Source organism: Armigeres subalbatus, chromosome 2 (genome assembly GCF_024139115.2).
Source record: "Armigeres subalbatus isolate Guangzhou_Male chromosome 2, GZ_Asu_2, whole genome shotgun sequence".
NCBI lineage: Eukaryota > Metazoa > Arthropoda > Insecta > Diptera > Culicidae > Armigeres > Armigeres subalbatus.
Genome location: NC_085140.1, coordinates 229,265,341 through 229,277,361, shown reverse-complemented (window position 1 = coordinate 229,277,361; position 12,021 = coordinate 229,265,341). Strand labels below are relative to the sequence as shown.

At 37.8% G+C, this 12,021-nt stretch overlaps 1 protein-coding gene across 6 annotated transcripts in view; it reads right to left on the bottom strand.

Annotated features, from left to right (window-relative positions):
• Positions 1–7,933, bottom strand: part of LOC134211850 (serine-rich adhesin for platelets) — a 110,588-nt gene extending 102,655 nt beyond the window's left edge. For 3 of the 6 annotated variants that reach the window (XR_009979119.1, XM_062689168.1, XM_062689173.1), the window contains exons 1-2: positions 7,786–7,933; positions 1,047–1,315 (exon numbers count right to left, since the gene is read on the bottom strand). The gene's annotated coding sequence lies outside the window, so the exon portion shown is untranslated. Of the gene's footprint in view, positions 1–1,046; positions 1,316–7,711 lie in introns of all 6 variants that reach the window. The other 3 variants (XM_062689169.1, XM_062689171.1, XM_062689170.1) reach the window with 3 other exon arrangements.
• Positions 7,934–12,021: the final 4,088 nt, after the last annotated feature.

Genomic DNA, 12,021 nt, shown 5'->3' with positions numbered 1-12,021 from the left:
CAGCGCCACGACGTCGAAGTGGCGGGGATGTAATTCATCGTAGATCATCCTGTCGTAACTTGCGAAACCTAGCGACTTGCATTTCCATGTTCCAAGCTTCCAATCGTGATCCTTGATTCGTCGCCCAGGTATTTGCCGATTATATCGAGTCGTATTATCTCTTATATTGCTCGTAATAATTGGTTTTCCAGGTGGCTTATTGGGCCTGCGCAAACCTCCAGTCTCGTCGCAGGGCCGTCGTGTCAGGGCTGTTTAGCGTCCCACCTAACACCAGAACTTGGGCTTGTGCGCTTTGATACATGCAGCTTTTTATAGGAATTTAACAGGGCCCACTGTCAAACCCCACCACATCCTAGGCAAACCACACAACTCGCAGATGGGCTGGGGAGGGATTGTCAAGCCCTTGGACATAGTCCCTGTTACCCACATGCCGCCAAACTTCAAAAAATGGGTAAAATTTTCTGCAGGGAGAAAGAGATAGCACAAAAAAGTACCCATTAATGGGTAAACGAATCTCCGTGTACTGAACGATGCCTCATGGACACCACCCCTGCTTGTGAAGATACCACGCTCAAAACACCTCACTTTCAATGTATAAAACGAATGATTTTTATTATTTTATAATATACTTGTGCACCAAAATAAAAAGCTCACTGTGGTCTAAAAACGAAGTGTTCGTTCGTTTTTGAACGAATTTTCCAAGTCTTGCTGATAGGATATTTTGTTCGATAAAAGACAATTATTAATTTAATTCACATCAATTCATGCGTAAAATCTGCTACATTAAAACGGACGAGATCAATGGTTTGATGGCTACCGTCTCTGCATAATAAGCAGGAGGTCGTGGGTTCCATCTCAGGGTCGTCCCTTTTCTACTTTGTATTTGTATATCAATTGTAGTTCTACCAAATCCAAATATAAATGCATGGAATCAATGTAATATCGCCCTTGTAGAAGACATTTTGAGTGTGAATTTTAATAAGGATAATATAAAATATTCTCCCCGCCCGGTAAAATGTTCATGAAATGAGAATTAATACACTTACCTAATTCGAATCGTACCGCAATAAGTTCAGCAGTAGTATGTAAGACATCCAGCAAGTTTTTAACACCATTCAATTAAGAATAATATCCATAATCAATTTCTAAGCAGCTATTCAACTAGCACACACTACCACATTAACTCCGTTCACTTTGTTTATTCGCGTTTTGTTTATTGTATTGTTATTGCAGCTGTTTGCGGCCAATTCATATTACACGTTGATACAGCAAGTATTGGTAAATAATGAGCACATTCGAAGAGTCTTCAATCAATCTGCAGCGAAATTCAATTGAAACGACATTTGTTATCTCTTTTATAAAGATTATTAATTTTAACCGAAAATTCAGCATTTTTTTAGGGGGCCTTATCCGTATACAAAGAGTTCAATTTAATGAAGCAATGCAAACATCAATTACCAAATACTACAGATTGCGTTAAAATATCGGAAAATAATAAAATTTGACAACAATTAATAACTATTGATCACTCCGAAACTTAACTTTTAATAGGGTAGGTATTACCTAATATTAGGTATTGTTTAACTTTTTATAGGGCAGATATTAGGTAGGATAGGGCAAGATGGATCGCCTAAGGCGAACCCTGAATGCTTCGAAACAAAAGATATTTTAGTTACTAGATAAAGATTGTCGCTTCGGTTCCCTTTGTTCTGCTGTCCGGAACATGTTGGGTACTAAGCTGTCAAATCGTATGGATTTTCCTTCTTTGACATTTACTGCCGCTAACCGCAAGTCGAGCACATCTGTATATGGACGCCCATATACAGATGTGCTCGACTTGCGGTTAGCGGCAGTTTAGCTCTCCTATCCTCGCCAGCAAAAGATGTTCCGGACGACAGATGTTCCAGCGACCAAGATGTTCCAGCGACGACAGCGGCAATCTTTATCTAGTAACTAAAATATCTTCAGTTCAATCAAAGTTAATTGCCTATTTCCGGGGATTAAACCACCCGACTTGGACGTTAATTTACAATGTTATGAAAACTCATATGTGAATATGTACGTTATGTGGATATTGATTTGGAAAATGTATTACAGGTAACCACCACGGAGGTCCTTCGTGGCTTAGTTGGTTAAAGCACCAGTCTAGCGTACTGTAGGGTCATGGGTTCGAGTCCCATCGAAGGGAAAGTGGTTACCTCCAATACATTTTCCAAATCAATATCTTCCACATAACGTACATACATATTCACATATGAGTTTTCATAAAATATCTTTTCTCGAAACAGAAACATTTTAATTCAACTTTTCAACGTGGATCTATAAAAATAGCTCATAATTTGTAAGCCAGGGGTATGCAATAAAAAAATTCCACTTTTTATTCAATTTCGAGTAATTAAAGTAGAAGTTTATTTTTTGTCAATACAAAAATGCCGGGGTAAAATGGATCAAACAGCGGGGCAGAATGGGCCACCTTTAAATTTTGCAACTATTATTGTTTTTATTTCTAATATTTAATTACACATAGGGACACGGCAGGTATTTCCGTCCATCGTCGTAGGGGCTAAAACCAACGAAAGCAACGTACATTTGCTAGAACTCCACTATAACAGAACGTTTCTCCTGAGCCTACGATTTGATACGTATGAGTTTTACAAAAAAGCGTCTCTTTTATTGGTTTTCGAGACTATGACGAACAGACGAAAATACCTGCCGTATCCCTAGATAGATAGCTTTATTGCCAATGATTTTATTGAATTAAAACCTAGAATAATCCACATAGCGGCGACGATGCCTTTCTTGTGCATCGTAAATCATTTATCCAATACTGCAGAGAGAATAACAAGTCATTCATCATTGGCTGTGATTATAGATAGTGGAATATATAGATGAGCGAAGATAAATCCTCTGTCTCCAAACGAACTGTCAAACGTGTCTCCAAACGAGCATGACGTCACGATTTCAATGGAAAAGTTAAGGGCTGTGACGTCATATGCGCGTGTGCACGGGCAAAAAAATCGACTCAGCCATGCTTTCGCTCAGCCATGCAGATTCTACTATCTATAGCTGTGACGCATCATACCGTGTGGGGTAGTACGGATATCAACAAACAGTAGAGGTGAATGCTTACTAGAATATCTCTCATCCAATAATATTGATATTTGCAATAGGGGAAATGATCCAACATTAGAGGTCTTAGATCTGACACTGTGCAACGGGTGCGATTTACGAAAGAATTGCAAACTGGCATGTCTTCCAAGGAAACATCACTGTCAGATCATAGACATATTGTGTTTGAATGGAGTTGGGGGAAACGATCATCAACCTCATTTAGAAACGCTAGAAAAACAAACTGGGAACAATATGAGCAATATTTAAATTCAGACCCATTTACAAAAGGTGGAAAGATTGATTTAGTTCAAGAACTGGAATGTTTTTCCCAAAAGGTAAATGATAAGATTTTAAATGCTTTCTACAATAGTTGGCCTACGAAACAGTCGTCCTCATCTGCGGAAAAACTGCGGAAGACTTCTCGTAAACTTTTTAATAAAGCAAAAAGAACCTCGAATTGGACTCCGTATAGGAGTCCACTTACTGAGTACAATAACGAAATAAGAAAATCCAAAAGAAGATCTTGGGTTCAAACGTGTGAAAATATTAGTAATACTCCAGAAGTCGCGAGACTTCAGAGGGCACTTGCAAAAGATCATACTAATGAACTAGGGAATCCGAAAAATAGGATGGATTTTCCACACAAACTTCTGGTGAAACATTAAAGTTGATTATGGAAACCCATTTTCCTGGATCGATTATGTGTGTAGACCCAACAACAGGTTGTTCGTTTGAAAGTCAAAGATGTTCAGCAAGAACAACTAAAATGTCTGATAATGCGAAAAATGTTGCACAAGCCTTGGCTGACGATATCTTTACGAAAACCAGGGTAGAGAATGCAGTGAGATCTTTTGAGCCTTATAAATCTGCAGGACCGGACGGAATAATTCCAGCAATGCTTCAAAACGGAGAATCAGTGCTGATTCCGCCGTTAATTGAGATTTTCAAGGCAAGTCTAAAACTCAATTATATTCTATCTTCATGGAGGAAAGTAAAAGTTATCTTTATACCAAAAGTAGGAAAGCGAGATAAGACGCATCCTATATCATTCAGGCCCAGTCTTTCATCAGTTTTGTTAAAAACTATGGAAAAAGTGTTGAGTGATTATATCAACTCAAATTACATGATTAAACATCCACTGTCTAAGTCCCAGTTTGCTTACCAGTCCGGTAAGTCAACAATTACGGTACTTCATACAGTGGTATCTAAAGTGGAAAAAGCGCTATCGGTAAAAGAAATAGCACTTTGTTCTTTCTTGGACATTGAAGGAGCTTACGATAACGCTTCTTATTCGTCAATGGATCGTGCCATGAAGAAAAGAAACTTCGACACGAACATTATCAAATGGATTCACACCATGCTTGCAAAAAGAGAAATCTCTTCAGAGCTGGGAAGTTCGTCTCTTACAGTATGGGCAACAAAAGGTTGCCCCCAAGGGGTCCTCTCACCACTAATGTGGTCCTTAGTTGTAGACGATCTTCTAGGAAGCTTAGAAGAAAAAGGTTTCGAGGTTGTAGGCTTTGCTGACGATATTGTCATCATAGTGAGAGGGAAATTCGACAATATCATTTCTGAAAGAATGCAATGGGCTCTACATTTTACCCAATCGTGGTGTATTCAGGAAGGCCTTAGCATTAATCCGTCAAAAATTGTAATTGTACCATTCACTAGGAAAAGGAAACTTGATCTAAAACCTCTAAAGCTTGGAGGACTAGAATTTCAGCTTAGTGAACAGGTCAAATACCAGGGAGTCATTCTGGATTCTAAACTGAACTGGAATGCTCATATTGTGCGATCGGAAAGGCAACTAGTGCCTTCTAGATATGCTCTAAAACATTTGGAAGAAAATGGGACTTAAGACCAAAAATGTTAAAGTGGATCTATACTTCCATTATTCGTCCAAAACTGACAAATGCTGCAAAAACAAAAGAGGCTACTGCACAGAAGAAGCTGACAAAACTGCAAAGATTAGTGTCCATTGCTATAACGGGAACGATGCGTAGCACTCCTTCAAAATCGCTAGATGCAATTCTAAATCTGCTACCATTGTATGAATTCGTGCAGTTAGAAACGGAAAAGAATATGCAAAAACTTAAACGATTGAAGTTATTCAAGTCAGGCGAGGTTGATGACCAACTGGTTGGTTACCGAAAAGTGTGCTCAATCAAAGAGATTTGTTATTCCCAATGTTAAAGTAACCGAAAAGCTCTTGGAGCTCAGCCAGAGAGCTGTTTGCACCTTCACTGGCCTAATAACCGGACACTGCCCGAGCAGATATTACTTGAAAAATATTGACCAGATTCAGAATATCTGTCGTTTCTGTAACATGGAACGTGAAACCTCGGAACATCTGCTTTGCAGTTGTGATGCATTGTACAAGGGTAGATTTAAATTTCTAAATAGTGGCTTTATGCAACCAGGAGATATTTGGACTGCAAATCCTGGAAAGGTAGTGGGTTTTATTTTTATTTTATTAGAAAGGTCAAAAAATCACTTCAGGGAAATAAATCGCATTTTTTCACTCATTTTAACATGTTTTTGCATTAATTACTATGCATTGCCACCATTCCTGATTTTTTTATTTTCAATTTTTTTCCAACCCTTGAGAAAAAAACAATGATTTTTAAATAATTCCAAAATGCAATGTCCGATCGAACCAATTTTCAAAAGCAAACAATGGGATCGCATTCCCCGTCGAATTGTTGCGAGTAAATCGAGTAATGTTATGTAAGTTATAAAATAGTGTGTCTACAAAATTTGGTCACATACACACACATACAGACATCACCTCGGTTCGTCGAGCTCAGTCGATCTGTATATAACACTATGGGCCTCCGGGCCTTCTAACAAATATTTCATTTTTGGAGTAATCTTATAGCCTTTCGGCACAACTTTATCGTACGAGAAAGGGGAAAGCTCTACAATTAAAAATGTCTGAAATTTCTTATGAAAACAAGCCGTCCGTGTATTGCTTTTTTAAAGACAAAATTTAAACAGTTTTAATTAACAAAGGGGGGTCTCCAGTAGCCTTGCAAGCAAAGGCGTAGGATTGCCAATTCGGAGATTGCGAGTTCGATTCTCGATCCGGCCTAGGATGTTTTCGGATTGGAAACATTCTCGACTCCCTGGGCATAGTGTATCCATTGTACTTGCCACACAAGATACACACTCATACAATGATGGCGGGCATAGAAAAGCTTTTAATTAATAACTGAGAAAATACTAATAGAATACGTTGTTGAAGTTGAAAAGCAGGCAAGTTTCGGTTGGAATGTAGAGCCATTGAAAAAGAAGAAGCAGAACTAACAAATTACCACCATTAACAGTAACCTTAAAATGATCAAATTACCAATGGAAAATATGTTTTGAATACGAACTATGCCCTTCAGTATGTGCTGACCCATCTTGCCCCATTTGCAAATTCATGTTGGAATGCCTAGGGTAACCTAGGACCCCTACACATTTTGGACCCTGCTGGGGAACATAGAAAAAAACAAGGCCAGTAGATGTCAAATTTCACGAAGAACGAAAGAGAAAGAGATTCGGGCTGCTTTGTCTCTTTCTTACTGCAAAGAAATTAGAAAACAAGGCCAGTAAATGTCAAATTTCATGAAGAACGAAAGAGAAAGAGATTCGTCCGTTTCGTGTCCTATATTATCAATATCATTTTTTATTTATTTTATTTATCTTGCTTGACTTGACTTACAAATACAAAAATAAAGTCTGTACCTACCACACGGTCAGAAGAAAGTATCAATATTAGGCACTTTTTACTCGAATCGAGGGTTTAGTATGGGAACCCAAATTTAAGTTAATTTTTCTTAAAGTTTGATAAAATTTACTTAATATTAATTAAAATATACTTATTTTTAAATAGAAACTAGGTAAAAGTTTGGTAAATTTTACTTAACTTTTATAAATATGAGTTTAACTAACGTTGGGACTTAGGTTCCCCCACTTCACTGCCTTTGTTGAGTAGTTTTGCTCTTCATTTTATGACAACAAAGGGAAGAGGAAGGGAGATTTTTTTTGTCTTTATTTAGGAGACTTGCAGCCGGCTCGTCTCCGAGGGAGGAAGATGCAAGAGACAAAAAGTACTTAAAATTAGATACTTTTTTCTAACCGTGCAAGATCCCGTAAAACTGAATAAATAAAAACCTTCCTTGACCTAAAATATGGGATATCCCATATATAACTTCAATGAGAATAGATAGTATCACAGTATCTATTTTCATTGGGATACCCTGTAGGCTTCCAATAAGACAATAAATTTTCAATTACTAATTATATTTTGACGCATACTGTAATATTTGATGATTGAATGACAGTGGTTGATGGCTAAGATGATGGACTGTGTCATGTCCGACAAGGACATTTACTAGCACTACTGAGTTTGAAATAATTAATATTTTCTCTTCCACTTTCAAAAACTTAAGAATTTTCACAAAAAAAACATTTTTTTTTCGAAACACAATTTTTCTGATATACTGAAACTGGGAATCCTCTCTTGTCTTGTTTCAGAATATTTCCTCGCGGATCCGATGGTAATCGATTTTGTCAAGCCAATCCCCAATTGCCAGGAGAGAATTTACACGCGCACCATTTTCAGGATTTTGTCGCCTGATTTTACGCCTCGAATTATAACTTTATCAAGGACAATCATTGATTTCACACCTCACCACACGACACAGGAAGTTTTTATAAGCAAATTGCTCACAAATTTGTCCTTTTATCTCACAGAATGCAGATATTATTCTGCATTTTAAAACTTTTTCACCCGTTCCACTTCGACCGACGGAAAACGAAAACTCACACATAAACATTTGAGCACAAAAGCATCCGATTAAACGCACCAAAACAAATATGGCTGATCTGTCAAAACACCAAGGTTGTTAAATTCTTGGTTATAGTCCGGAATATTTATACCAGTACACGAAAAATAAATTTAATTTAAAACTTACTTAAATTAGAGTAAAATTAAGCATAGTGATTCAAGTCGTTCGGGGCTGTCAGTTTAAATATGAATCTGAAACAATATTTAATTTTCCCAGCAGCTGTTCTTCTTCTTCTTACTGGCATTACATCCCCACACTGGAACAGAGCCGCCTCGCAGCTTAGTGTTCATTCAGTTATTAACTGCAAGGTTTCTTAGCCAAGTTACCATTTTTGCATTCGTATATGTATCATGAGGCTAACATGATGATACTTTTATGCCCAGGGAAGTCGAAACAATTTCCAATCCGAAAATTGCCTACACCGGCACCGGGAATCGAACCCAGCCACCCTCAGCATGGTCTTGCTTTGTAGCCGCGCGTTTCGCACTGTTCTAAATTCATTTTTTATACAGGTCAAAAAAGATTGATACTTGGACCACAGACGCGTACACGTGTTATAACAGCTCGAACAATTTTCTGAAATATCCATCGCGACTCACGTAAAAGAATATCAATCATTATCAACAGGCTGTTAAATTGCACGTCGCGTTTACTCTGGCTTGCCCCTAACTCCTATACCACCATCTTGCGAGCATGTTACACGAAACAATGTTTTGTACGACATTGTCACCAGAAGGCGCTGGAGTGAATTATCAATCTCGAAGGATTACAATGCTAGCGCCTCTAGTTGTGAAACGCGCAATCAATCAAATTTTAATTGATCGTTGAAGTCATGGTCGATTGTAATTTCTGTTGTGTTACGTCTGTTTGTCTGTGCTTGCACCAAACATTCCGACATTTCGACCACATCAGAGTAAAATCAGAAGTGATTCAAATCGTTCGGGGCTGTCAGTTTGAATATGAATCTGAAACATTCATTTTCCCAGCAGCTGTTCTAAATTCATTTTTTATACCAGTCAAATGTCAAAAAATAAAACTGGTATAACGCTCCGTTCTATTTTCTACAGATTTGAACCACGATTAAATCACGAGATTCAAATATTTTTCAATTGTTTTGGTGCATGAATGTGTCATTTTATCTACGGATCAATCCACTTTGCAATTACGGCGCCTTTCTTGGCAGCAACATAATGATTTCATTTAATTGAAAATTTGAAAAACATGAATGACATTTGACTGGTAAAAAAAATGAATCTAGAACAGCTGCTGGGAAAATGTCCAGATTCATATTCAAACTGACAGCCCCGAACGATTTGAATCACTGCTGATTTTACTCTTAAAAGTGACAGTTTGAAGTTTGAAAATTAACAAATCACCCGGTCATAAGAATGGCTGGTGCTACCCAGCAATTCCAGTAAAACGTCAATGCAAAATGATTCGATATCTGTCAAAAGTAATCTTGCTCTGCGAGCAGTTATTCGATAATTATTTAAATGTTTAATTTCAATTTAATTCTTAAAATGAGACAGACCTAAGTCAGTAAAAATTAGAGCACTGACATCCAATTTTTTTACTATGGATTCTGACAGGTTTGCCTGTTCGTTCTTTTTTGGGAGATAAATTTATCCCCCAGTATCAAATTACAGTATACCCCAGCTGATCCGACCAATGGATGGCCGGACTATCGTGGTTTCTCTCGTTAATCCGACTGTCAAATCCATACAAATGAACCAAAACAAATTCACAGCACAAATTTGAAAACTGACAGCATAATGTGTTTAAATGAGTGTTGATACTTTTTAATCCGGATAAGCGGGGTGATACTGTAATTAAGAGTGCTACTTGCACAAGGTACTGTCTATGTCTTTTTTCGTTTTATATCATTTCCATAATGCATAATGTGTTTAAATGGGTGTTGATACTTTTTAATCCGGAAAATTCCGAATTAGCGAGATCCGGACTAACGAATCGTCGGACTAGCGAGGTCCGGATAAGCGGGGGGATACTGTACCCCAATACTGATTTATTTTGCATTAAGCATGTGCGCGAATTTTGAATGTTTACGTTTTTACAGGAGAATATAATACAAAACGCCCATACCACTCAATAATGCAACACGATACAGTCATGAGAAAATAGAGAAAAACTCAAAGGTGCAGCCCTATCGGGTTGTACGCAAAGGTGACGTTGAACTACGTAGCTGTATGTAATGTGCAGGTTTTCGACTTTTCTGTTCGATGAGACCAAAGCAAGCGTGTTTAAAGCCCAGGGTGAATCTGTTATCGCTGTTTATCCTGCTCTCCTGAGATTGAGTGACATTTTAGACGAACATTTAAAAAGGATGATAAAAATATTTTTTTCAAATAAACGAGGATGAATAACACTCTCAAGCGATCACATATCCAAATTATCAATTAATAAAAACTCGCTAGAGAATAAGAATCGTTCGATAATTGTATCTTGATTCGAAGCATTATTGGTGAATGCTACTTTTGAACTTTTTTCCCTACATAACGCCAAAACACAATGCCAAACATTCGATTGAGCTTCATTGTTTACATTAAATTGGTATTAGATTAGTTTGGTTTCCATTAAAATAATAATTTTGTGTTACAAGATTTGAAAAGTTATCGCCAATAACAACTCGCCTACTTTTCACACCTGCGAAGTTAGCAAATGATAATTCCAAAAATCTGGCTGATAGTGTACCGCTGCGCTGCCTTGGCCGCTGCTTGACAGTTTGAGAGTTTATTGATAATAATTATCATTCCTTCACGTGAGGAGTCGGACTTTGCATTTACTCCAGCAGACACCAAGAGCCGAAGAAAGATTACCAGAACGCATTTACTGCAGCAGCGAAAAAGATTCCGAGCCTCTCTACTGGCATCAATAGACGTAAGCGAGCAGCTGTCGTCAAACGACTTCATGCTTTATAGAGAAAACGCGCGTGTAAGTTAGCAGAAACGAGTTAAAAGTCCTGTAAGTTGCTTTAATTTGACGTCTATGCCGGCTTGAGGTTCCCAGTTAGCCTTGAGAACAAAGGCGCAGAATCCGGAGATAGCGAGATCGATTCTCGATCCGATCTAGGATGTTTCGGGTGGGAAACATTCTCACACGCTGGGCATAGTGTATCCGTTGTATTTACCACACAAGATACATACTAATGCAAGGAAAGGGCAAGGAATGCTTTTAATCAATAACTAAAGAAATACTAATAGATTACTAAGTTGAAAAGCAGGCCAAGTTCCAGTTGGAATGTAGTGCTATGGAAGAAGAAGCTTGCAATGCACTTATGAGATTGACTGATTCACCGAAACCAATTCCTAAACTGTTAGCAAGTTTCAATACTAAATATTATCATACATATATTGTAATACACTGGAGTCATTTTTTATGCGGATGATATGGGCCACGTGAATTAAAACAAAGTTAAACCCCGCGTAAATTCCAAAGTATATCTAAATGAACCGCAGAAATCCCGAAACTCGAGTGAAAAAAAACGCATAAAAAGCGATTCGTGTAAAAAACAACCGCGTAAAAAAACGACTTCAGTGTACATCGGGAATGAAGCGTTGACTCTTCCTTGATTGAATGGTCCAAGAAAATTGAAAATCCATCGAGAAATGGCTGAGATATTAACGATCAAAGTCTATCATATTTTCGTGACGTTTTTCGATTTTTTGCAATTTTAAAGTGTACCCCAATATAGAAAAGACAGACGTAGTTCTACCAGGAACTAATTACCGGGACGTCGGAGTCCCGAAGAACCGATGTGAAATTCATGCAACCCATGATGAGCTGACGAGACCAGCACCGCCAGAGGCGCTAGTGTATTTTACTCAAATTATGGTAAATTTATTTTAAAGTGTTTGCTGTGAGTTTTGACAGATTTCTTCTTTCTCTTTTCAAAAATCAAGACGTCATGTTTTGGCCTCCGGTTCGGTTTTGTGTTGATTTATTTAATAACGATTACCGGTGAATTCGCGAAGAAAATTGTTTATTGTTGTTAAAGTTTACGTGTGATTCGAAAGTTTGGAACGGGCCCGAGACAATAAGGAATCCGGTTGCATTCTGC